This window comes from Panthera tigris, chromosome A3 (assembly GCF_018350195.1).
Source record: "Panthera tigris isolate Pti1 chromosome A3, P.tigris_Pti1_mat1.1, whole genome shotgun sequence".
In the NCBI taxonomy this organism is placed as follows: domain Eukaryota; kingdom Metazoa; phylum Chordata; class Mammalia; order Carnivora; family Felidae; genus Panthera; species Panthera tigris.
In genome coordinates, this window is record NC_056662.1 from 54868042 (window position 1) to 54895350 (window position 27309).

At 47.1% G+C, this 27309-nt stretch overlaps 1 long non-coding RNA gene across 7 annotated transcripts; it reads right to left on the reverse strand.

The window, feature by feature from the left end:
• Positions 1-2696: 2696 nt before the first annotated feature.
• Positions 2697-26305, reverse strand: LOC122237285. Of its 7 annotated transcripts, none has more exons than XR_006215641.1 (4): positions 25654-26305; positions 22399-22493; positions 13942-14100; positions 2697-3485 (listed from the first exon to the last, which is right to left on the reverse strand). It is a non-coding gene; the product is annotated as an uncharacterized LOC122237285 (long non-coding RNA). The 7 variants fall into 7 exon arrangements; XR_006215644.1 differs by lacking the exons at positions 2697-3485; positions 13942-14100 and adding exons at positions 20329-21749; positions 23026-23250; XR_006215645.1 differs by lacking the exon at positions 22399-22493.
• Positions 26306-27309: the final 1004 nt, after the last annotated feature.

Genomic DNA, 27309 nt, shown 5'->3' on the forward strand with positions numbered 1-27309 from the left:
CATGCTAACTAAAATAAGCCAGTCACAATAAGACAACTACTTTATGATTCCACTTATATGAAGTATCTACAAGTAATCAAACTCAAAGAAACAGAGAGTAAAACAATGGTTGCCCGGGGCTGGGGGGGAAAGGGAAGTGGAAAGTTGTTCAATGGGTAAGGACTTCCAGTTTTGCAAGCTGAAAAGACTTCTAGAAACCTACTGCACAAAATGGGAATGTGCTTAACGCTACTGAACTGAAAACAAATAAACAAACAAAAAAACTGGGTAGGATGGCAAAGTTTATGTTATGTGGCACAATTAAAAATGGAAACATTTCACAATTCAAAAATACTACCATTTACTGATCACCACGTAGCAGGTGACAGATAAAGCTCCTCACCGGTATTATTTCACATTAATCACGGCAATGCATCCTGCTGTGGTTGAGACTATTAACTCGTTTTGCAGAGGAAGCAACTAAAACTAAGGGGGTAGCAATGTGCCCAGTGTCACATGCTTAGAAAGCTTGAGTAATGTGCCTTAAATGATCCCGCTGATAAATGGCTGGTCTGGGTGAGATCTCACCGCGGGCCCATCTCTATAAGCTAGTGCATCATCCTGTGGGGCAGTCAGAGAAGCCCGGCTGGGTGACGTTTTCCCACCCAGATGTGAGGCTCAGTCTCTGGTACTGCTGTGAGGCCAGCTGGGTGATGGGGAAGGAGGCGGGCTACAAGGCTTTTTTGTTTGCAAGATGGGATGAGTGATGGTTCTTGTGCACCATGAGTACACATTAAAAACAACTTTTTAAAATTAAGATATAAATGACTTATACTATTATATTCGTTTCAGGTATACACATAGGGATTGGACATTTGCAGGGAGTATACATTTCAGAGTCAATGCAGAGAGTCTGGGGAACGGTGGCGAGGGGCCATATTTTCCTGGTCCACCCAGCTTCCCTCTCCCATGATCCATTTCCTCTCTGGAATCCTGTCACTTCCTGTGATGTCACTTCCTGCTTTCTGCTGCAGGTCAGCGGAAGTAAAGGAGAACAGAACGGCCCCAGGCCACCTCCCAGAGCACCACGGTACGTGCGTCTGTGCACAGACTGACCCCTCACGATGAGGGCTGAGCTATCCTCGGTTTGAGGTCATCACATCTTTATAATAGGACTCTGTCCAGCAATTCTCCTTTCTGTCTCTTGCAATACCTAGTTTCCTTCACGACTGAATCACTCCCATTCAGCAAAACTGTTTTTTGGGTTTTTTTTGTGGTTTTTTTTGGAGGACACCCAGTGACCTCCGCAGAAAGATGTTCCTAGCGTGTTTGGTGACCAAATGAATCGTTTCAGCAATCCTCCACTGTTTCACACAATTATATTCAGTGATAATCACCGTTTTCTTGATTCATTCTCTAGTTTTAAAGCAATTAACAATTAAAAAAAGAAATTTCCATTGTAAGACTATTCGAATTCAATATACTTCGTGACTGAAATCTGCATTTATCTGAAGGGTCAGGAGACTTAAGTGGGGTGAGGTAAGGGGAGATGGCATCTCTGGAGCCCCTAAATGGCCACTTCCAGAGATGACTTATAGAGTTGGGCTCCCCGGAGGCCTTCAGAGCAGCACAAGACCCCTCATTCATCTCAATTCTGCAGAAAAATACTCTCCCTGGAGTTCAGAATCTCCATTTCTGAGTGTCTTCTCTGCTTGGCTCTCTCAAAGGCTCCCTTACACAACATGCCTAAACCAAAGTCATGCTCGTCCCTTCTAAACAAGAGCTTTTGTCTCCCAGTCACAGCAAATGGCCCCATCAGCCACCCACTGCCTGACCTTGGGGGGGTAGCTGGACCATATTCCATATTCCTTTCTAACTCATCACCAGTGCCTGTTGCTCATATCCCCCAGTCACTGTTTTGCTGCCCATTTCTCTCCAGACCACCACCAAGGGCTCAATCACAATCTTAATTAGCATATGAAAGATCTGAGGAGTTCTGCACAGAAAGAAATCTTGTAACTTGGTTCACTGAAGCCTTCTAAATCATGTTTGATCTGCACCCCATCTCCCAAGACTGTGCCATGGAATGTTCTTGGGGAGATATCTCCGGGCTCTCCGGGCAGGCCTATTGCATTTCTACTCTGTCCTGATCAGGAGCGAGGCCACCCTACCGCTGGTGCCGAAGCTGTGTCACTTGGCCTTAGCACACTTCCTTCACTCCCCTTGAGAAGGAATGAAGTCATTGAGCCCCTCACATGGAGCATATTCCGGGGACTCTTGCCATGATGAATGTGAGCCACATCGAATGTTTGGGAGCTTCTTGTCGTTTTTGATCAACAGCCCTTCAGCAGTGGCACCAGGAAGTTCTCTGTAGGCTCAGACAGCAGGCCTGAGCACTTTTCTGGCCAGTACAAGCAGCGACATGTAGCCAAAAAGAGAAAACGTGCCCTTCCAGGCTTCCTAACACTTGTTGGACCATTTACTCAGATGCTTCTGTCTATAGTTTCTTTCCCTCCATGCCTACATTGTTTTTTTTCTTGTAGGGGTACATTTACTAAGGCCCACGCCAGTCCCCAGGCCAGGGAGGTGTCCCGGCCCTCTCCACATTCTTCTGCGTGTAATTTTTGGCGCTCCGATCTCTAAACGACATTCACTCATTCGGCGATTGTTAACTAGCACGTTCATTTAGGTGTCTATTTACACATGTGTTTATTTATTCAACCAGTGGCTATGGTGCTAGGCACTGTTTTAGATGCTGGGAACTCAGCGCTGAACAAAATCATCGAAACCCCTGCATTCAAGTAGCAGGGAGATAGACTATAAACAGAGAAATAACAAAAACTACGAAAACAAAGTCCCGGGGTGTTAGGTGCTACGAAGGAAAATAAAGGAGGGCTGCAGGCTGAGGGAAGGGCCTGGATCTTTTGATTCAGGGGGTTGTCCAGGAAGGCTGGGTAGGTCGGTTGCCTGGGGTTGGGATCTCACAAGGGAACCGGAGGCCCGTGTAGGCTAATGGACCGCAGGTGCCGTGGAAACCATCCAAGGTTTTAGGATTGGCCTTTTAACAGTCAGCTGGCATCGGTAGCGGCGTCTTTTATTTCTTTTGTAAATGAGCATGTGAACACATGTGGGTCAGCCCCCCTTCCGCGTGCCCAGAGAAGGACGCACGTGCTTAAAAAAAAAATGCCGGTGTTAGCAGACACATTGCAATCATTGCCCGTGCCTAAAAACGTGCCTGTTTTCTTGAAATAAGCATTTCAAGAGATGTTGATCTCATCTGTGAGTCTAAATGGAGAAAGTGCGTCTTGGAGACGAGCTTTTCCTAACTTTGGCTACCAGACGGATCTGAGAGAGACACAGGAGCGGAAAGGCGAACGACTCCCCAGGACACCCACTCCCACGTAGGATTTGAGACTGTGGCGCAGATGGCCTCTGTGGCAGCGGGGCCAGGGCCGGGAGTCTCCCTTGTGTCGCCTGGACTGTCTTCTCAACCAGGTACTGCTTTCCTGTTTAAAAAAAAATTTCTTTAACGTTTATTTATTTTTGAGACAGAGAGAGACAGAGCATGAACGGGGGAGGGTCAGAGAGAGGGGGACACAGAATCTGAAACAGGCTCCAGGCTCTGAGCTGTCAGCACAGAGCCTGACACAGGGCTCGAACCCACGGACCGCGAGATCGTGACCTGAGCGGAAGTCGACCGCTTAACCGACTGAGCCACCCAGGCGCCCCGCTGCTTTCCTATTTTAGCAGTCACCATGTCTCGGATAAAATGTTGCGCTGCAGGAAAACATAGCGCCTGGGGCAGTTTAGAGACCTCAGGGGCTTCTGCGTATGGAGACAGTGGGGTGGTTGAGTGAGAGGGATGTTGTACAATTTTTTAAGTGCTAATGGATCTGAATCTCAACTAATTCCCTACAGCTTGACCTCCTGTGGGTAGATGTCCCTGACTATCCCAGCCCACAACACCAGCTTCTTTCTCTAGAATCCCAGGCTCTCTCTATCCGGCTTCATTTGTGTCACTCCCATAATGCCCTGTGGTTCGCACTTCTCCCCTCAGTGGTGCTTGGCCGAGCGGGTGGAGAACGGAGTCTCTCCAGCTTCCCTTGGAACCACCTGGGGTCTGGTTACAAGGCAGAATCTCATTCACTAGGTCTGGAGTGGGGTCTGAGTTTCTTCACTGCCACCAGGCTCCCAGGGGAAGCCCATGTGGCTGGTCAGAGCCCGTGCTTTGAGTACTGAGTGGGCAGGGGATTGAGTGTGGCCCGCAGACAGACGAACCTAGGCTCACATTCTACTCTCCCCCTTAACAACCTATGCAGGCTTAAGCTCTTTACAACCCAATTTTCTTAATTTAAAATGGGCATATGCACGTGGTAAGTTTGTGGATAATGGCTATTCTCCACAGTGTTGCATATGTTTTTTTCAAAATTTTATTTAAAGCTTGGGGCACCTGGGGGGCTCAGTTGGTTGAGCGTCCGACTTCGGCTCAGGTCATGATCTCACGGCCCGTGAGTTTGAGCCCCGCGTCGGGCTCTGTGCTGACAGTCAGCTCAGAGCCTGGAGCCTGCTTCAGATTCTGTGACTCCCTGTCTCTTTGCCCCTCCCCCACTCTTGCTCTGTCTCTATCTCTCTCAAAAATAAATAAAGATTAAAAAAAAAATCTTAAAAAAAACCCAGAAGGGTGTTGGGGCGCCTGGGTGGCTCAGTCGGTTGAACATCCGACTTCGGCTCAGGTCATGATCTCGCCGTCCGTGAGTTCGAGCCCTGCGTCGGGCTCTGTGCTGACAGCTGGGAGCCTGGAGCCTGCTTCGGATTCTGTGTCTCCCTCTCTCTCTGCCCCTAACCCACTCACATTCTATCTCTGTCTCTCTCAAAAATAAACAAACATAAAAAAATTTTTTTAAATAAAAAAATAAAATTTTATTTAAATCCAAGTTAATTAACATAGAGTGTAATAATGGAGTAGAATTTAGTGATTCATCCCTTACATGACACCCAGTGCTCATCCCAACAAGTGTCCTCCTTAATGCCCATCATCCATGTAGCCCAACCCTCCACCCACCTCCCCTCCAGCAACCCTCAGTTTGTTCTCTATATTTTATAAAGAGTCTCTCATGGTTGGCCTCCTTCTCTGTTTTTATCTTATTTTATTTTTCTTTCCCTTCCTCTATGTTCATCTGTTTTGTTTCTTAAATTCCACATATGAGTAGGGTCATATGGTATTTGTCTTTCTCTGACTATTTTGTTTAGCATAATACATTCTAGCTCCATCCACGTTGTTGCAAAGGGCAAGATGCCATTCTTTGTGAACACTGAGTAATATTCCAGTGTGTGTGTGTGTGTGTGTATACATACCACATCTTCTTTGTCCATTCATCAGTTGATAGACATTTGGGCTCTTTCCATAATTTGGCTATTGTTGCTACTGCTGCTCTAAACATTGAGGTGCATGTGTCCCTTCGAATCAGCACTTTTTTTTATCCCTTGGATAAATACATAGTAGTGCAATTGCTGGGTCCCAGTGGGTATTCTTTTATGAGATAGTCATCCAGGTGTGGCCACAAGAGGAGACACAGGGAGGCTCAGGAGAACAAAGTTTACTACACTCAAAGGTCCTAGGGATGGAAGGCACACCAATCAAAGCCTCACAGAAAAAACACCAGGGTGGTCAGGAGGCAGAAGACAGGAGCGAAGGTTTAGGACACAACCTTTATTGGCGTTTCCACAGGAAGGACAAGCAGGGCTGGGTGAACATCGTAGAATGGCTAGTTTGAATAATTTTGGCAGACTGTGGGCTATCGGGGTGGTTTCTAGTCCCTGACACCTAGCCCTGGGACGATTCACGCAGCCCCGGGCTGTGTGGGGCCAGATGGAGGACGTCCAGCTCTGGACTGGTCAGCTTGCATATCAAGGGTCGGCTCCTGCCTGGCCCTTTGCCATCTCCAAGAATTGGCTGGCCCTGGGAGAGGCAGCCCTCTCCCGCCAGGAGAGTCTTGTAAGATAACAAAACATCATAATATAAATAGGAAGAAAGTACGAGATATACGATACATACATAAATGGAACTCCTAGATCGTGAATTCTTTATAGCTTCTGTTGTTTCTCTTTACAGCGCTCATACGACAGGTCAATCTGCCACCTTCTGACCCTCGTTGGGGTGATTGGCCGATGGTTTAGCGCGCAGCCTGGCTCACAGTACTCCATAAATGGCTGCATCGACCTGGTTACTTTTATGATGCTTGCTCAAAGCTTTCCCAAACCTACATGATTCACAGCAAAGAACTGTCCCACGATCCGCACCAGCGGTGCTTTCCAGGGCGAAATGATGAGGCACTGTGTGCGCCGACTCTGAGGACGAAGCCGGATGTCTGCCACGATCTTATTCTGAAGAGCACAAGCAGAACATCAGCCTCTCACTCCTTGTGTGTCTCTTAAGCCTGAGCCCATCCATCAAGACTTTCCACAGAGAGGAACAAACGGTAACGATCTTGGTATGAGGCAGTTTAAACTCGCCTTCCTGTTGCTTATAAACTAACTCGCCCCCCAAACTGCTGAGAAATCCCTGCCTGTCAGATATTTTTTCTCCTAATTGATAAGAAAGTACTCAAAAATAGAACTGTCATCTGACAAATTCTGGAACTAATTGCCTTACACATGGCAGGCTTTTAAATGTGACCAGCATTCTCCCCTCTGCTCAGTGGTTCCCAAGGAAACGAGGTTAATACATTCATGACTAACATTTGCCTTGTGAGCCCCGGTTCACTGCAGTAGGCATATAGCATGCAGGAAAAGTGCTGAGAACATCGTTTCATGCATTTTCCATCTTCGGCATGAAGTGCACACATCTCAACCAAAGATTAAACAAATGCTCAGTCAACCATCAAAAATTAATCAGCATCTACACTCGCCCCACACTTTAAATGCCTGCCTGGGTATTCTGCTGGTAGTCACAACACGAAGGTAGTCATGATCCCGAAGGGTAGTTAACCCTTTAGTTATGAATGGTTAAATTTTGCTTTGGTGCTTTTTGGTAATTTCTTCATTTTCTTCCATGGGCGTGTGTTACGTTATTTAAAAAAAAAAATACTACAGAATACCAGCCTATGGAAAATTGTAGATATCATTATTTTTTTAAGAGTTTATTTATTTATTTTGAGAGAGAGAGAGAGAGAGTAGGAGAAAGACAGAGAGGGGAGAGAGAGAATCCAAGCAGGCTCTGAGCTGTCAGTGCAGAGCCTGATGTGGGGCTCAATCCCAGGACCCTGAGATCATGACTTGAGCTGAAATCAAGGGTTGATGCTTAACCAACTGAGCCACGCAGGTGCCAAGTTGTTTTTTTTTCTTTTAAGTAAGCTCTACACCCCACATGGGCCTTGAACTCACAACCCCGAGATCAAGAGTCACATGCTCTTAAAAGATTTTAAGATCTTTTATCTTTGGGATTTCTCTGTTATGACCAGATACAGTGGTTTTTTTTTTTTAATTTTTTAAAAATGTTTGTTTATTTTTGAGAGACAAGAGAGACAGAGCACGAGGAGGGGAAGAAGCAGAGAGAGAGGGAGATACAGAATCTGAAGCAGGCTCCAGGCTCTGAGCTGTCAGCACAGAGCCTGATGTGGGACTAGAACCCACAAACCATGAGATCGTGACCTGAGCTGAAGTCAGTTGCTTAACCGACGGAGCCCCCCAGGTGCCCCCAGTTGTCATTTTAAATATCCTACTTGACATTAGTTGGGCTTTCTGAGACTGAGGAAGCTAGTTCTCCCATCATTTCTAGAAATTCTCAAGAATTTATGTCACCGAATGTTCCTTCTCTCTCATTCTCTGTTTTTTCCTTTCTGCCACCTTAGTTAGACATTTGAGGGGAGTTCTCTTTATTCTCTGGTCTCCTAACATCTTATATTCCATTTCATCATCTCCCAGTTGTGCTTCCCCAGTGACTTCTTCAGGTTTTTCCTCCAACTCGTGAAGTCTTTCTTTTGCTGAGTCGATTCTGCTCTTGAATCTGTCCAGGGAGTTTCAGTTATTACTTGTTTTCATTCACATGTTCCTGGCAGAGAGCTTTAATCCCCCTTGGAATTTCTGATGGGAGCATCTTTGTTAGGCTAATGAGACCAGGATGGGCACCGGTCACCAGAAGGACCAACCTGTGATGAAAGGGTTGGAACTTTCAGCCAGCTGGCATTCAGGAAGGAAAGGGGCGATGCAAATTGACTCCAATGACATGGTCAATGATTCTGTCAACTATGCCTACCTACGAGCCCCTGAAAAAAGTGCACGGACATCAAGGATTCCTAATTGGTGAACACACTGATGTGCTGGTAGGATGATGTGTCCTGACACCAAAGGGAGAGAGTTCAGAAGCTCTGTATCCCTCAGAACGCGCCTAGTATGTGTCCCTTTATTTGTATCCTCTGCCCCACTTATATCCTTTACAATAAACTGTAATCATAGTGCAACACTTGCCTGAGTTCAGTGAGTCACTCTAGCAAAGTACTGAACCTGGAGGGGGTCATGAAAACCCCTGGATGTATAGCCAGTCAGTTTGTATAACCCAAAGTGTGGCTGGCATCTAAAATAAGGGTAGTGTTGTTGGGGCCGTGCCCTTGAACTTCTGGGGTCTGTGCTAACTCCAGGTGGTTAGTGCCAGATTGCGTTATGATAGATCAAGATGCAGTTGACATAAAAGAGAATCTCAAACCTCCCACTTACTAAGTGTGAGACCTTGGGCAAGTCCCAAAATCTCTCTGTGTCTCAGTTCCCTTATCTTAAAAAAATGATAGCTTCAGCCGTACCCACCCCAGACGATGTGTGAACAATAATAAGTGAGACAACTCAATGTCTGGCTCACATAACTGCTCCATAAATGTGAGTGCCACAAGTTCCTGCTCAAATGTCACCATATCCAGAGAGTCGGCACTGCTGTCCCAAAGAAAATGTTACTCCTCTTTTCTTGCATGGGTACTTTCTGTCCCTTATGCTGCTCTGTTTTTCTTTTAGCCTTTACCACCACTTCTGTCAGTCAGCTCTTTCAGTGATACTGCTTTGTAACAAATCTCCCTTCAAACTCAAGTCACTTCCTGTAGCAAACGTTTCTTCTCATGCGCACAGATCTGCAGGCCTGCTGGACTGGTGGCTCTCGGCGGGGCTCAGCTGAGTGCCTCTGCTTCGTCTTTAGTCTTCTGGGCTTGCCTCCAGGCTGTGGGTTGGGTTCAAGCCAGCTCTGCAGTGTCTCATTATTCTGAGTCCAGAAACTACTTCAGGGCATGTGCTCCTGGCAACGGCAGAAGCAGAAGAAGCAGGCCAAAACCCCACAGGCAGATTTCAGGCTCTGCTTACAACATGGCCACAAATATCCCATCGGCCAAAGTGAGTCACGTGACCAAGCCAACATCAAGAGAAAGGTATCTACCTTCAGTCAGAGAACCTTCACTGTCAGTGGCAAAGTGTGATGCGCAATTCTAAGAGGAGCACGGCGTGAAGAATTCCGAAATGATGTGCCAATCTGGTGCACCACTTGACATAGTGTATTTTCGTTTGTTTTGGTTTTTTTGTTTTAAAAAACATTTTTTTTAACATTTATTCATTTTTGAGAGTGAGAGAGACAGAGCATGAGGCGGGGAGGGGCAGAGAGAGAGAGAGACACAGAACCCGGAGCAGGCTCCGGGCTCTGAGCTGTCAGCACAGAGCCCGACGCGGGGCTCGAACCCACGGACCGCGAGATCACGACCTGAGCCGAAGTCGGACGCCCAACCGACTGGGCCACCCAGGTGCCCCTGTTTTCATTTGTTTTTATCTTGAGTACCTTTCCTGCTCCTCTACCATGCATTTCATGAGGGCAGGTATCTGTCAACTGAGTGTGTGAATGATTGAATGCACTAGCCAAGTAGGAACAGCAGTGATGTAGTCATAGCTCTCGCCATTCCATGGTACAGCTGCCAATAAGGTGTTTAATGGCCAAAAAGAGGGGAGAGGCAGGCAGCTGGGGCTCCCTTGATGCGGAAGAGATGGGGCACTGCCACACCTGATGGCCAACTGCCTCCTTATTCTGGAAACCCACAGTAGGATTTTGAAGTAAGCCCTCAGCTATTCACGTAGATAACTTGATATTCATCTTCAAGGCAAAATTCTAAAGCAGGAGCCACATGGAAGTTACCAAAAGCCAACAACGAAACAACATTTCAGTATCTCAGTTCCCCTGATTTTTCCAGCATTCATTCTAAGGAAAAGTTGTAGCACTGAGTTGACTTTACTAAAGCAATGCTCATAAGCTGGCCAACAGAATTAACCAACTTTGATTCAGTCAGTAGAATGCTACCCTTGAAACTGGAAATATTAAGCGTGGTCTTATATATACATATGAGATATACTTGATATATATATCTCATATGTATATATTAGTTTCCTCAAGTAGTAACAACCATGAATGGAAAGAGCCCTAAAAATACAAATTCTCTGCAATTTCGCAAATGCAGGGACAATGCAAAGTCTAATAATAAACTTGAGACAGACTAAATACTGCATAATTAGCACACTTGAACCAAAGGCAGCAGAAAAACATGTAATTAAATCTGAATACTTTAGGAAGAAATAAAGATGGTCCAATAAATAGCGAAATCAACCAGAATGAGAAAGATTAGAAAAGGCAACCTCTGACTGATTTCCCCGATAAGAAGATTTGAGGCCAAATAGACCAAAATGGAAGAGACGGGGGAAAACACACCTACTGGTACAAAAAAGCAAACATGATGTCACTTCAAAGAGCAAATGGTTACTTTTCCAGCAGCATCCCCGAAGGCTGAGTTCTTTTAAGGCTGCTAAGAACAAATAAAAGTGTGTGAAATTCAGTTTTCATGTGCTCATTAAATAGTAACTGTGCATAAAACCTGAGGTTAAGAGCTCTGGGGACAGAGCTATAAGGGGCTTGGCCCTTGTCACTTAAGACCCTTGGAGGAAGCCCCTTCAGTGAGCGAAAGGAAAGGAAAGAAATGGAAAGGGAAGAGAAAGGAAGGAAAGGGGGGGGGGATGGGAAGGGAAGGGAAGAGAAAGGAAGGGAAGAAAAGGAAAGGAAACGAGGATGGAGGTGTCCACATTACTGTGCATCACACAAGACTGAAGTTGTCTATGCCTTTGCTGAGATAGGGTCTCACCACAAGGTCTGCTTGAAGGGCCATAAAGGTGCCCCTGGTGAGAAATCTGGCCCAGATCCCCTTTCGGTCTGCAGTTTCCCTCAAGCCCTTTCTTCAAGTTCAGACAGTGTTAGACGAGAGGAAGGTACAGAACCCCCTTGGCCTAAGTTACTTTAATTAGAACTTATTTAAATGAGCACCAATATTGATGTTGGAGTGAACTACTTGTGTTGTGGTTCTTACACAGCCAGAAAACCCAAGAAAACTACAAATCCAACATAGATCGAATGCTAACATTTTAGAAAATCAAAGAAAGAGCAATAAACTTTCTGCCCCTGCCAGTGCCCAGGATAAAGCAGACACCTGTTGCGTATGTATGGAATGAATGCCGGAGGGTGATTTTATCATTAGAGGCCTTGGAACTGACTTGGTAAAGATGTAGGAAGAGGCTGCAGCCAAAGCTGTTGGTGAAACATCTCTGAGCTCTCTCTCTCTCTCTCTCTCTCTCTCTCAGGGAAGGAAGGGATGGGTGCTGGGCTTGGCGAAGAGTCTCCCCCTGGCGGAGAAGTACCCCAGAGGCAGGGACCTCTGCCAGACTAGTTCCCTACACTCCATGGCCCTGGGATAGTCTCACACAGAGTGGAAGCTGAACCCGTGTCTCAGCCCCTCTGAGCTGCGGTAACAAAGTACCACGAACTGGGTGGGTTACGAACGATAGAAATTTCTTCCTCCCTGTTCTGGAGCCTGCAAGTCTGGGATCAGGTCTCAGCATGGCCGGATGTTGGGAGTCTCCTTCCAGATTAGAGACTTTTCCTTAATCCTCATGTAGTAGAAAGACGGGGAGAGAGCGGTTGGGGGTTCTCTCTCTCTCTCTTTTTTTAATTTTTTAATGTTTTATTTATTTTTAAGACAGAGAGAGACAGAGCATGAATGGGGATGGGGCAGAGAGAGAGAGAGACACAGAACCTGAAGGAGGCTCCAGGCTCTGAGCTGTGAGCACAGAGCCCGACGCGGGGCTCAAACTCACGAACTGTGAGATCATGACCTGAGCTGAAGCTGGACACTTAACCAAATTTGAAAGTGACTAATCCCATTCTTGAGGATTCCTCCTTCATGACCTAATCGTCTCCTAAAGGGCCCATCTTCTGATACCATCATGTTGGGGGCTAGGATTTCAACATATGAATTTGGGCTGTGGGGGAACACACACTTTTGGACCATAGTCTGATGTATCTGTGAAGTGATTTTGTGTCTCCTCTGCCCCAGATGCCAGCCCTCTTTCCTGGGCCCACATGCGGCAAGCTTCTGGAGACTCTCACCCTGCTTCCCTGGCACCTGCAGCTATCCTGGCCTATGTATGTCTTCAGAGCATGCAGACTGGCAAACATCAGAAAAGTGAGCCGCTATTTCAGGAAAGGCAAAAAAAACAAAAATCCAGAATCAACACAGGACGGGAGGCCCCCCCAGCCACAGGGGGTAGGTATTCAGTCGCTGTCCACCACTGACAGAAGAGAAGGACATCCCTGACCTGAAGCTTAGGCAACCTTGAAGAAGGGAATACCTTGAACACTGAGGTCATTTCAATAATCCACTGGTTTGGAAATTCTGTCTCTAACTCCTCTGGCCTTCTTGTCTTTCTTGTAACAGAGAAAACGGAAAAGCTGAATTCCCAGCCGTTCACCTGGTTGCTTTGAAAAGAATCGCTGGGAGAAAGGCGAGTGTTGGCTACAGCTTGCTCAAGGCCCCAAGAGGCTCATGGGATGCCTCTCGTTGGTTGGTGGCCTGCCTCAGGGCACCGAGAGCTGCTCCCGAACCCGATTCTTAACAGCAGTGAGCCGTGCTCTCACGGATCCTACAAAGTTCAGGAAAATGTTCTAGGAAGCTGTTTGCCTTCTGGGGTTGGAGGATGCAAATGGGACCCACAGAAGCTTTCTGTGGCTTAGGCAGACCCCTGTGACCTTCTGCAGGGACCTCTACAGAATCCTCCCCTCACATGCACAGACACAAACTCAGTTCACAAGGCTTTATTAGGCCTTTTTATCTCTAGAACATTTTGTGCTACCTCGACCTCCTTCAAAATCTTCCAAGGCTTCCAACCATGCTTAGAATAAACATCAAGAGCCCAACGTCACTGTCATATTCAGCCCGGCTTCCCCTCACTTCTCTGCCGCCCTGCGAGCCTATGGTTCCTAGAACAGCCAAGAGTGTTTCTACCCCAGGGCCTTTGCATTGTCGTTCCCTGCCGGGAAGTTTCTCCAAATGATGCCATGGTTCACTTATTCACAGCTCGGCTCAAATGTCACCTCCCTCACCCCCTGGTGAAAAGAACTCTCTCTCCTTCTACTCTGCTGCCTTTTTCCTTAAAGCACACACCTCTACTTAACCCTACATCATACATTTGTTTGTTCTTTGACTTATTCTCTGTCTCTCCACAGGCACTGAAAGGGATGGGGCTTCATCTTTTACTGCCCACCATTTTCCCTCATGCCTAAAATAGTGTCTGGCTGGAAGTGTGGGAATAATAAGTATTTATTGACTGGCCAGATAAACACAGCTTCCCAGAGGACAACACAGTCAATCTATCCACAAGCATATAACAAATGCTTCTGCAGAATTTGTTGACTTATCTAAAGGAATGCACATATTCCTTCATCTACACCATCACTCTGATAAAAATTAGCATTGAATGACAGCCCCAACTGTGGAGGACTTAGCAGGTACCGGGCACTAGGAATGCTGTTAGCAGGGAATTTGTTTCTCCCAAACACCTTACTAGGGAGGTATGCTGTCTCTGGGAGAGAAGGGGCCACTGAAACCCAGCGATCTTAATGACCTGCTATTTGAGAAGCGAGACTCTGGACTGTCCAGGTGGGCAGCAGAGGGAGCCGGGGATGAGCCGGCAGGCAGCCTGCTTCGGCAACGAGGCTCTCCAGGAACCAGTGAATCTCGGATTGGCAGAAAGACGCCTAGCATTTTGGCTTTTCTCCAACGTCTGCACAGAAAAAATAAGACTATAATTACTTGTGTCCTCCTCTCTCTGCTAGGAGAGCCCCCAGAGGAGGGATGACTGGCTTTCCAGGGAACCCCCCAGGCTCTGGTGGTAACAGTGATTACCAGCACAGGCTGCACAATAGAACCATCTGAGGAATTAAAAAAATACAGATACTCAGGCCCCGCCCCCTGACACGCTGTTTGCTCCCCCGGAGTAAGTCAGGGCATTGTCTTTTTTAAAAAGAGCAACAATTGTTTCCAATGTGGGGGAGGGACCCACCAGAACCCCAGAAGACCTGGGAAGGAGGGGGAGGGGGGGGACTGTGGGGAAGAGATTGAGGCCTTCATGTCTAAAGTCGGGATCAGAATGACTGATTCGTCCTTTTGCCTCAGGCTCCAATATGACTCAACACTGTCAAGGATCCTGTCTTTATTTAAACATTTTGATATTTTGCTCATTGCTGACTTTTTACATTTGGATTCCCCAAAACATTTTGCATTAAAATATTATTTATGCTGGCTACTGAGGGTTTTTGTTTTGGCCACCTTAAATTTTGTGGCCTCACCCAGGGGAAGGGAGTGGCCATTGATTGAGAGCCCGCTGCTTCCGGGCCCTTGGCAAGGGGGGGCTTTGTACATTTCATCTCAGCGATTGTTCATTCATTCATTCATTCATTTAGAAATACTTTGGGAGCATTGATTATATACCAGGAGGTTTTTTATGCACAGTGGTGAACGTGATACCAAAGATCAGGTTAAAGACTCGACTGCATTTTATTTTATTTTATTTTATTTTATTTTATTTTATTTTATTTTATTTTTATTTTTATTTTTTTAAACAAATTTTTAAAGATTTTATTTTATGTTATTTTTTTAATGCTTATTTATTACTGAGAGAGAGAGACACACACACACACACAGAGTGTGAGTGGGGGAGGGGCACAGAGAGAGGGAGACACAGAATCTGAAGCAGGCTCCAGGCTCTGAGCTGCCAGCACAGAGCCCGACGCGGGGCTTGAATTCACAAACCGCGAGATCATGACCTGAGCCGAAGTCGGATGCTTAACCGACTGAGCCACCCACGTGCTCCAAGAATTGAGCACATTTTAACGCAAAATTCGGCAATAATAATAATAATTTTAAAAAGCAACCGCAAGCACCACTTACGAAGAATGAATTATCTGCCTGGCCCACTCTGAATACTTTAATACCATTCTCCCTAATCCTCTCAAGGGAGACAGCATTCCACAGATTCTCAGAGACATTTGTTGAGTGACCACAAGGGAAGCAGCAGAACAGGATGTAACGTAGGGGTCTCTCTTCCCCTAAAGCTGCGCTCTTTCTGGTCCAGTATACCGACTCTCAAGATGGAAATGTGTCCTTTATTTTGGTATAGCACATGCCCAGGGCTTTTGCATTATCTGTAATCTTCATAACAGCCCTACATAAAAAGTGCTGTTAGCTCCATTTTACAGATGAGCAAACTGAGGCTCAGAGAAATTAGGCTAAGTTGCCCAATTCACACAAGCAATAAATGCCAGAGCCAGGGTTATTGGCGACCTCACCCAGGGTTGGGCCACACAGCAGGCTGCCTTGGGCAGATCCCTTTGCTGTCACTCTACAATTTTTTAACAGATTATTGTCATCCCCCAACTTCTGTTATCCATCCATGTCTCTTCTGTCTACTAGGATGTCATGAAGCACATCCCCTTCACTTCTTTCTCACGTTTCCTTCTCACGTCTTTTGCCTGGGTTCTAGAGTCAACGCTAGGCTAGTGATGGGGAAATTATTTTGTTCGGGAAAAATCAAAAAGAGCAGCTGAGGCCTCTGAGAGAATATGGTGGAAACAGGAAGAAGCTTTCTGTCAGCAGCCCGGGGGTTGGAGGGGCCACAGCAGATCCTTTTTTTTTTTTTTTTCAGGGCAGCTGGTGTGCTGAGTCTCTGGAAGTTTCTATGGAGACACGTCTGCTGCTTTCTCTGTCTCGCTCACCTGCAGCAAAGCTCCGGGCAGTGGCTCTCACCAGATCCACCTTCGAGGTCCAGTGAAGACCACTGTCCTGAGCGAACCCACGGCTCTATCGGAACAGGTCCCCCGATGAAGTGGCCCTTGTTTGAAGAGGGAGTAAAACGGAGGCAAGCCCCACATTTGCCAGTGAAATTCCCCAGAGTGGTTTTGTAAAAGGAGGTTATCCTAAAGTGAATTTTCTTTTCCACAAGAATGATGCTCTTGTTCAGGCCGTGATTCTGTCTCAGAGAAGCCATGGATACGACCCAGTTGAGCTGGAATGTCCTCACCAGGTGTCTGTTCTTCTGGCGGCGGAGCTCAGGTTTGGTCCAGACATACCTGGGCATCTGGGAAGTGAGCTGGACCCTGGTCTGGGGGACACATGACCCAGTCCTGGCCAATGTGATATAAGGCGAATTGGCTGGGGTGCTTGTGGAGAAAGATATATGCCCTCCTATCAACATCCAGGGCAGGAAAGGCAGGAATGAAGCTACTTTGTGCTCTTGTGGCTACACAGGACTGGAAAACCAGAGAAGCACTCAGGAGAAGAGGGATGTGATGTTCTGGGGGTTGCTAATAAGTGGCCAGTAGAGCCTTGGACCTTTTGTTCCTGCATTAATCAAGTGTCTGTATTGCTAAAACCACCTTTGTCTCAGTTTTGTCTTCCTTGAAGCCAAGCACACAAGTAACAGAGAGGCCAACACCAAGCTGAAAAAGCATGGTTAGAGCTCTAGTTAGTGATGTCAAGGATGCCACAGCCTGAAGGGTCTCTGGTTTATCTAGCCTGACACCCTCAGTTAACGCGTGAGGAACCCCGGGGTCGAGCAGATGGAGTGCCTTGCACGGAAGAGCCAGCAGGAAGAACCACCCTTTGCATGTGTGGGGTGCGGAGGCTGTGCACCTCCATTCCAGCCACCCATTCTGTCCGTTTTGGGCTCCAGCCAAGCCCCCGCCCACCACAGAGGACAGGAAAGCCTCTGGGGACGTGCCTGTCTGAACTGACCCTTCCTTCCGGCTCCCTCGGTGCCCTTTATACCATGAGGGGCCCTCCAGTCTTAGAGGAGAGTGGTGTAGCAAATTAATTCTCTCTAGGGTGGTGGGGACTTACTGAGGTACCACTTACACTTTGGAAGACTCAAGTGCACAGCTCAGAATAAAAGGAGTAACTTCCCTGCGCTGGAATTTCAGGACCTTTGTTTAGAATCCCTTCCTAATCCCCCTAAAACTACACCACATCAGGCCCCGGGTATTCTGCCCACCACCGGTCAAGGGGCAGCTTCTCAAGCCAGTCCATTTTCTTCCTGAAGTTGGAGAAGACGGGAACCATCTCGTGCTTTCAGAGCACAGACTTGGCAGCTGTTGAAACACTTTGAGGAAACCAGGAGACTCAGCACCCTGGGCTCTCTTCCCACTTTGGTTACTCAAAGCAGAAACGAGACTTCCATGTGCCGGGTGTGGGGCCAGCTTGCTTGTTCAAACTTTCCATTTATTCCCATGGTACTAGCTTGGAATCTAAAGGGTTAATTTTTATTTATTTTATTTTATTTTATTTTATTTTATTTTATTTTATTTTACTACCGGGTGAACAAGGCTCAGAATGAGAATGAGAATAAACTTTCTGGAAGCCACACGCACCTGCTGAAGCCTCATAGCACGAGAGGGAATCCCAGTCTGACTGGGGCCAAAGCTCATAGGCTCTTTCCCTACAAGTACAACTTCCTGTTCCAGAACACGTGACAGTGGCTGAGTTTTCACGACTGGGTCCAGGCCACAACTGCTTACAGGAGGTTATGTAATCTGAGGACAAAAGGACACTGGAATGACAGACCCAGGGTGGTCTGTCTATATTTATGAGGTACAAAATCATAACTCCACACACGACCAGAAGCTTCAACAAGCTCTGGAAAGATGAGAGCTAATGCATGAGAGGAAAAGAAATAACTAATTTTCATCTTAAAATAGAGTGCTTCTTGGATGGGGTGCTCATTTCCTAGGGCTGCCCGAACAAGTTCCCACAAACTGGGTGTCTCAAAACAACAGAAATGTAGTCTCTCACGGTTCCGGGGGCTGGAAGTCTGAAATCAAGCTGTTGCCAGCATTGGCGCCTTCTGGAGTCCTGAGGAAAAATCTGTTTCTGTGCCTCTTTCCCAGCCTCTGGTGCTCGTTGGTAATCCTCGGCGTTCCTTGGCGTGTATACACCTCATTCCGATTGCTGCCTCCACCATCATGTGGCATTCTCGCTCTGTGCCTGTGTGCCTCTGTGTCCAAATTTTCTCTCTGCTTATAAGGACATCAGTCAGAGGATCAACGCCACCCTAATCCAGAGATACCTCATCTGACCTTGATTATATCCGCAAAGACCTTATTTCCAAGTAAGATCATGTTCACAGGCACTGGGGTTAGGACTTCAACCCATATTTTTGGAGGACACATTTCAACCCGCAACTGTTGGTAGAGTCTTTATCTTTTTCAAGAAATGCTGGACTATTTAGAGATGAAAGACTGTGATGAGACACAGGGGGTCTGCTTCTAAATATTTGGAAGTGGGGCAACCGGGTGGGGGTCTAGATTGTAACAAACCTGGCCAGGAGTTGGTAATTGTTGAAGGTGAGTGATGTCGTTATACATGGGGTTTGTTATACGTGTTGTGGTTATCCATAAATCCACAAGATTTAGAGGCTTAGGACAACAACACTTACTATTCTCTTTCAAGGTGCTCAGGGTTGAATGCGCTCAGCTAAGATGGGGCTTGCTTTGGGTCTCTCATACAATTACAGTTATCAGATGGCGGCCGTGATGGAAACAGCTCAAGGTTCACTAATGTGCCTGCCTGGTACATGGGCTGGGAAGACTCCAACATCTGGAGCTCCTTGGGTTCTTCTGTCTACTCTGTCTTTCTGTCTCTCTCTCTCTCTCTCTGTTTCTCTGTGTGTATGATTCTCCTATGACAGTGAAGCAATAGCAAACTATGCCACCCCAAAATATGCCACGCTGGCATGAGAATTTATTTTGAGCTGAAAGCAATGAAGAAAAAGCAGATACAAAAAAAAAAAAAGCTCTCTGCCCTCCTCCTATTTCCCTAAAGGCAGGACAGAAATTTGTAACGGCATTTCCCTCTCTGCTCTCTCACAGGAAGGACAGAAGGTAATCACCAGAGGCAGCTCTAGACCCTTATTGGTTCAAAGATGGCACGAGAGAAATCTACATAAACTTTTTTTTAAACATTTATTTATTATTGAGAGACAGAGAGACACAGAGCGTGAGCAGGGTAGGGGTAGAGAGAGGGGGAGACATAGAATCTGAAGTAGGCTCCAGGCTCCGAGCTGTCAGCACAGAGCACGATGCGGGGCTTGAACTCACAAACTGCAAGATCATGACCTGAGCCGAAGTCACTGGCCCAACCAACTGAGCCACCCAGGGGCCCCTACATAAACTTTGCTAAAAGTAGCCCTTATTTACCATTCGTGTCCTCATATATCTGCTTTTCCACAATTTGCTGCCCTCAGAAGTTCAAAATCCTTTTCCTTTGTCTTGTCAGTTTTCTATAATATTATAGGTCTTTACTAGGATGCTATATAAGTCCAAGTTCAACGACCCTTTGAGCAACTCATCACAGAGTTGTTCCGTGTGTGTGTGTGTATGTGTGTGTGTGCTGTACATGTTAATAAACTCCTGTTTGCTCTTGTTAATCTGCCTAATTTACAGGGCGCCAACCAATGAACCTTAGATGGGTAGAGGGAAAACTAATTTTTCCTCTCCTCTACAACAGCTCTTAAGATTCCTTTTACAGTAGCCAGGGCTCCCAAGGTGCATGCCCCAAGAGAGACCCCCACGCTGACTGTGTACTGCCTTCTCTAGTCTAGCTTGAGTCACACAGCATTATTTCCATCACACTCTTCAGTAGGGGCAATCACAAATGTCCAGCCGGGTACACAGGAGAGGGACACAGATAGTGAGAGGAATGTCAAATGACTTGCGGACCTGTTTTTAAACAACCACAATGCTATTGTCTCTACTTTTGTGTATGTTCAAAATGTTTCCCTCATAACACACACACACACGCACGCACACACACACACACCCTCCCAAACAGAGATTTATAAAATGCTACTGGGGAAGTCCCTTTGCTTCCTTAAATTAGTTTCAAATTAAAGTAATATAAAAGTTTTACCTGCATTTTGGAGGCAAGGAAAAAGAAATAGACTAGAAAAGAATGTTCTTCCACTGCCGCATATCATGCAGAAAAGTAAACATTAACATTAGGATCTGAGGAAACCGAAACCCTGTTTTCTTACATCTTACAGTCTGTAGTTTTGGTTCTCTTTGCCTATCATCTTCCTGCCCTGGGGTCTGGTAATGTTTGCCAACATACTTAAACCGCCACAGAAGAAAGAATGAACATCTTGCTCCTTCTTAGCCAGGTGGAGGGAGGCAGCCTGGGGAAGCAGAAAGTGAGGTGTGCAAGAAATGAATGGGAAGACTCTTCCATGAAGGGGCTCTGCCATCCAGGGAACCCTTCAGTGCTTCCCTGGGTGGGGCAGAGAGGGTTTGTGGACAGAGAATGGGTGGTGGTTATTGGTGGAGCTCACCAGGTATTTTCTGTGGGTCTCCAGTGCACTGTAAGACTGCCTTCTCTGCTCCCTTGAGGTTGGGAATGGCAAGCAACTTGTGTTGGCCAGTGGACTGTGAGTTGTACCCTTCTGGGCTGATTTGAAGGGCAATGTGGGTTGATATACTCCTTCTTCCCCCTTGGCCCTTGGCAGTGGAGCCTCCCACAGTCTGGGTCTCTCATTCATCCCTGGATGAACGTGATAAAAGGAAGACCCCTGGCCAGTCCATGGCCAACATGGGGGATGAACAGCAGTAACGCTTTGTTGCTCTACGGGGTTGTTAGCCACAGCATAACCTTGCCCCACCTTACTGCTACAGCAGGCGTGGACTCAGGGCCAAACCTCTACCACCAACTGGGGGTTTGAGCAAGTTAGTTGCCCTCGCTGAGTAAGATGTACATATCATGCTTCCAATAAGCTATAGAAAATATTTATGAGGCTTCAATGAAAGACATATGGGGAAGCACATAGTAGGTGCCCAGTGAAAACATTCTCTGACGTGCTGGTTCCCTCTAAGACCTTGGTTTCTTCATCATTAAAATGAGGTCATGAGCTTGGACTGGATGGTCTCCAAGGGCTGCTCCTGCTCCCATTCTATGATAGACTGAAAGACTTTTATACAGTCACATTGTAGAGTCTGACACTGGATTTGTCATGACAATGATGGATTATTTGGAGGAGGGCACCAAGTGCCCAGCCGTGCCTTTTTCCTTCTTGGAAGAGAGATAGGATTGTTTCTCTGCCCTGAGAATCATTTATTATGTTCATAAAACAGTCGGCAGTCCCTCACAAATAAATACGTACTCAGAATCGTTGGATGTCCCCATGAAGCTTCATGGAAATGCACCCAGAAGGTGACTGGCAGACCTCGGAGGAAATCGCATACGTTCATTTTTTTTTTTTTTTCCGGCTTCTGATTAGCCATTCCAGACATTGGCTGTTTATTTTTCACTTGCTTTATGTGATTAGATCTGCTTGGCTGACTGCATTTTAAAGCTTCATTCTCACTAAAACCGGTCTGCCATTTAATAAGCCTAAGGGGAGAGGATGGCTGCTGTAAATCGTAAGAAGCCAAGTTAAACTTGACCCTTCCTTCAACCCCTTTGTAGCGTTTTCTTCTCCATCAAGCGCTCTTCCATGGCAATACAAATATTTGCAGACTCCTCCCCCAACAGATCTTACTCCCGCGCACGATTCCTTTAAACAAGTAATTACTGAGCACCTACTTTGCGCTGGGCTCTGTTATTAGGTGCTAGGGTGCAGCATGGGGTCTACCCTCACAGAGGATGATGGGAAACAGACTTTTAATGGAACAGTCAGCTAACTAATGAAAAGTGACAAGGATGGTAAGACCTGAGAAAGTGATATCTATGGTGCAGAGACCACAGCTGCACGGGCGTGCGGTGGGGTCAGGGGAGGGCTCCCTCTCCCCACGTGCATGTTCTCCAAGCGTGTGCTTACACTTTCCCGCTTCTCCCCTGGGGATCTTACACATTCCCACCTCGTTGCAAGGATTCCCAAATCTTTACCCCTAACTCCTATCGGAGCTTCCGGCTTGCATTTTCTTTTGTAAGTTGTTATTTATTTATTTAGAAAGAGATAGAGAGAGAGAGACCAAGGAGGGCGGCAGAGAGAGAGGGAGACAGAATCCCAAGCAGAGCCTGATGTGGAGCTCGAACTCACCAACCGTGAGATCCTGACCAGAGCCGAAATCAAGAGTTGGACACTTTAACCGACTTGAGCCACCGAGGCGACCCCCAGCTTGCATTTTCCAATCCCTTGTAATAATAAAATCAAACAGATATCAAGCATTTCCTATGTGCATGTTTTACATATATTTATGCAATTCTTATAAGTCCTCTTGTTCGTTTTACTTATTTTATTTTTAAAATTTTTTTTGAATGTTTATTTTTGAGAGAGACAGAGCATGAGCGGGGGAGGGGCAGAGAGACAGGGAGACCCAGAATCCGAAGCAGGCTCCAGGCTCCGAGCTGTCAGCACAGAGCCTGACGTGGGGCTCGAACTCACGAACTGTGAGATCATGACCTGAGCCGAAGTCGGACACTCAACTGACTGAGCCACCCAGGCGCCCCATTTTTGAGGACACTAAAGTGCAAGTTTTTACACTACTTGATCTTTGTCACAAGACTTAGGAGTAGCAGAATCCAAATTTGAACTCTGAGCTCTGATACCAAGTCTGGGCCCTGGACTACCCTCCATTCCATGGCCACCTGGATGGCCCTGGGCATCTCATATTAAAATATTAAAATGCCTAAAAGCAAGCTCTTCTTTCTCCTCTCATCCACTCACCCTATCAGAGATCTGTCCCTCTTTCTGTCTTCTCTGTACAATGGCATCTTTACTCTCTCCGCCACTTTGACTTGTCACCTTGATTCATCTTTGGCTCTCTCCCTGCCTCCTCCATCCCGTGTAATCACTTTCTGAGTTCTGTGACTATCCCCTTGCAAAGTCTTCTAGATCATTGTAACAGCTCCCATGCGACCCACTCTCGGCCTCGTTTCTCTCCGACTGATCCTGCAAATGACATGCAATGTTTGCCCTCCCAAATGGCTGGGTCTGTTGGGTTCCTCCCTCGCTCAAGGGCCTATGGCTTCCTAATGAAAATCACGAATCCTAAGTCTCATTTTCCCCTGAGACCTCTCTTCTGGGTAGCAGGTATGTCCCCTGGCATTCATCCACGGGCACCCAAAACTCAATATGCCTCAAACCGAACCACACCTTCCACGGCAAAGATTCCCTTCACCCTATCCATTGCCCCATTTTTTTTGTCTGCGGAGTGTTAGCTGGGCACGAGACAACATTTCCCATTTTCCCTGCAGTGAAGTACAGCCATGGGACTCAGGTCTAGCCAAAAAGATGTGAGCAAAAGGGATCTGGGAACCCTGGGGTCATGGCCTTCAGGAAAGAGGTATGCTGTCTCCTATTTCACTGGAGCCAGGTGGACTTTGGTGGTGAGCCATCGTGGATCACGTAGATGACCGAACAAAGGAGAAGGAGCCTGTGTCCCAACACAATGGAGCTAAACTGCTAATGCTTCCACATCTACGTGGAAAATAAATAAGCTTCCCTTCTAAGTCATTTCGTCTGTGTCTTGTAGGGGTGGGAAATATTTTTTTTTTTTTCCCAACCCTTCTAAGCTCTTGACTGGGACTCCTAAAACGAAAGACAGGTTGACAAGAGGTGAGCATACAAATTTATTTAACCTAAGTTTTACATGACACAGAGCTTTCATGAGGAAAAGGAGACCCAAAGAAATGGTTAACTCTGAGTGTTTTTATGCTGGGTTTGACGAAGAGTGGAAGGTCAGGGAAAAAAATATGATCGGATGAAGGGTATGAGCCAAGTGTGCTAAACTGGGGGACACTTAGCAAGGCCCGTTCATTCCGATTCCTGGGGCTGTCCAAGATAAGATGCTCTTTTTCTCTGAGCATAGGGAGGGCACTTCTCACACGAGGGTTTTATGACCCGTTTCAGGGAAAGGTCAGACAGCCCTTGTACACGTCATTTCTCAACTTAATTTATGCTTGAAATATGCAGTATGTCAAGGAGCCATATTTTGGGGGTCGCTGTGTATGTGTGTGTTTCATGTGGGTAGGCACCCGGGCCATGACTCACCTCCGCTCAAATCCCCTCCATGACCAAACCCATTATGCAGGACAAATCACCTGTTCTCGACAAATGAGCGCCGGGGTGGGGGTGGGGGGTGGCAAGACGAGAGAGGAGCAACTCTTACTGATTTAACGAGACCCAAGGGCATATCAACTAAGTGCCATGGGTAGATTCTGTTTGGACCCAACACACCGCTGTTAAAAGATGTCTCTGAGGCAGTTGGGGAAATTTGAAACCTGGCTGAATATTCGATGATATTTGGAGTTCGTGTTAATTTTTCAATTGTAATAATGGTATGATGGCATGTTCAAAAAGAGTCTTTTCTCTTAGAGATACATACTGAATACTGACTCAAACGATATATCTGGGGTTTGGTTCAAAATAATCCGGGGGGTGGGGGAGGGGGCACTGGAAAAATATCAACGAGGCAAGACTGGCTATATATTGATACAGTTCAATGTCAGCAACGGGTATGAGGACGGTTCGTTACACTATTCTATTTTTCATGTGTTTTAACATTTCCATAGTACATTTTTGAAATTAAAAAAGCAAGTGTGCAATGAAATCTACTGCCTTCACGGTCAAGTACTGAGGGTGCCCTGCAAGCATTGCAGGCTGCCAGTCTTCATCCCTAACCTCTGCCGTCTGGACGCCCGTCACTCCCCCTACCCATCTGGGCCTCCAGCCTTGCGGAGCCCACTGCTTCTCCCAGGACTTTGCAAACATTCTCGTACCTACTAGAAACATTCTTTCCTGCCTGCTCTCCCCTGCTCCCTCAATGGCTCTGTTGGGCCCTGTGTGCCTTTCCACGACCCACCCCACCCCACCCCCATCACCTCCACATTGTTTAGGGCCCCATCCTCTCCTTCCAGAGTGGCCCAACAACACCTCAAAGGCAACCCCCTCCACACAGTTCTGAGTCCCTTTGCTTTCTGCTGTCTCTCCTTCTACAGCTGCAGTTCCTTGGAGGTGGCAATTATGACCTCTGAAGAGTGTCCCCAGAGGGCTAACAGTGTCTCAGAGTACGCCGGGTGTTCAGGGCAGGAACAGAATGAGTTCAGGGGCAAAAGGCTAAGCCAAGTGAGCCGTCACTTCGACCACGGGTAAGCGCCTGTGAAGAAATGCAGGGCAACAAGCCCTGAAGAAATGCAGGGCAACAAGCTAGAGGAGGGCTTCCTGGCTGTAAGTGAACCACCTCTGGTCATCCCAAAGTAGGGGGAAGAGTTCCAACCTGGCGTTAAAAAGAAGACAACAGGCCCCAAATGGAGTCACTCACGCTAAGCTCCACGTCACCAAACCAGGATTTACCTTCGTTATGGTCTCAGCCTCTTCCAGAAGTGTGATCTGAAACCGGTCCATCGGGAATCATCTGGTCACCACTGGTGAGGTTATCTGCCTGATAGACCACAGTTGTCCCCTACAGGAAAATGACTTGGCACAGCCAATCTGTTTTTTTGCTAGCATAACTTCCTTGTTCCTGCCCCCTTCTGCCTGTAAACGTCCTTCAAACTGTAGAGGCCCTCAGATCTTCTTTCTGTCTGCTGGGTGGAATGCTGCCCTCTTCATGAATTGTTCCAGAAAGCCAATAAGATATTTTAACTTTCACTTAGTTGAATTGGGGGTTTTAACAGTGGGGACGGCATCGTTTTAAAAAAGACACTAACCTGGGTTGCCAAACTTCTTCCAAAGTGAGGAGAGCAGACCGGGAAAACGTCTCTGCTACGAATTTGCTTTTTCCAACATGGAGACTAGATGCTTCCCCTCCTCCTGGAAGCCCCAGGTGGCTCTGGGCCACCTAACAGGCAGGTGGACTGTCTGGCCTCTTTAATGAGAGCCCTCCGGACAGGGGTTAGCACCTCTAGTCTGTTCCGTCAGCAGAAGAAAACTACTCAGCAGCAAGGATGGGAGGCTAGCACCCTCTGGGAGTCTGAACTATAAATATCTATGGAGACAGATTGCTCTGTGGGGAATAAAAATGGAGAAATTTGTGATTAACAAATATGGAAGCGCCTCATATCTCTTCGGTGAACAGGATTCCAATTATCCTCACTTGCCTCTGGGCTCCACGGGCCAGTCTGTTTGTAATTTCCCATAAATCCTTTAAGTCTGCAAAGTTCCTCCCACAGATGTTGCCACGAGCCGCTGCCCTTTCATGGGGAGTGGAAACAGCACCCAGAGGAAGCCACTCCATTCACTTCCTGACCAACTGAAAGGCAAGAGAAAAACTAAGTGACCAAACGTGCCAGGCCTTGTCTCACTCTCTTCTCAGATTGGGAACTTGAGAAAGAGGAGATTATATCGAATCAGATGAGGCAAAAACGTTATTTCCTGGAAGCAGGTCAGTGGCCAGTTGTGACTGGCGAGGGCTCTCTTGGTGGCGCCCTGGGCGCCGGGACGCAGCCCTCAAAGAAACCCACGGAAACTCCTTGGAGCTCAGAGTAACACGGGGAATACAGGCACTGACCAATGTGGCTACAACAGCTCTCCCAGACCGACCCCGGGATCTGGGGACGATCTGTGAAACCGACACATGAACACGCGCCTGACCGTTGGACCCCAAGCACACTCTGTTCCACCTAATTGACTTAGGAGCCTGTTTTGCAGAAACTTGACCGATGGTCACAAGACCAAGGAAGACAGGAACCAACCGGGAAGAAGTCTGGCAGCTGCGAAGAATGGACCGAGAGGGAACAAAAGTAACCTCTGCGACCACACAGGTGAGACCTCCCCACCACGGTCACGCCAGCGCCTCCACCCTTGGCACATAGGAAATAAAAGCCTGGGTCGCCGGGGGGCGCCTGCGCAGAAACGGTGAGGGCCTCCCCTGTACCTCCCCACTTCCCAACTTCCAATCACCTCCATCCACCTTCCAGCTCCCCGCCCCCCTCGTAAAATCCCATAAATACTCTGCTTCCCCTTAGCCTCCGGGAGGCAGTACCGGTGTCAGCGTTCGGCTTCCAGTGC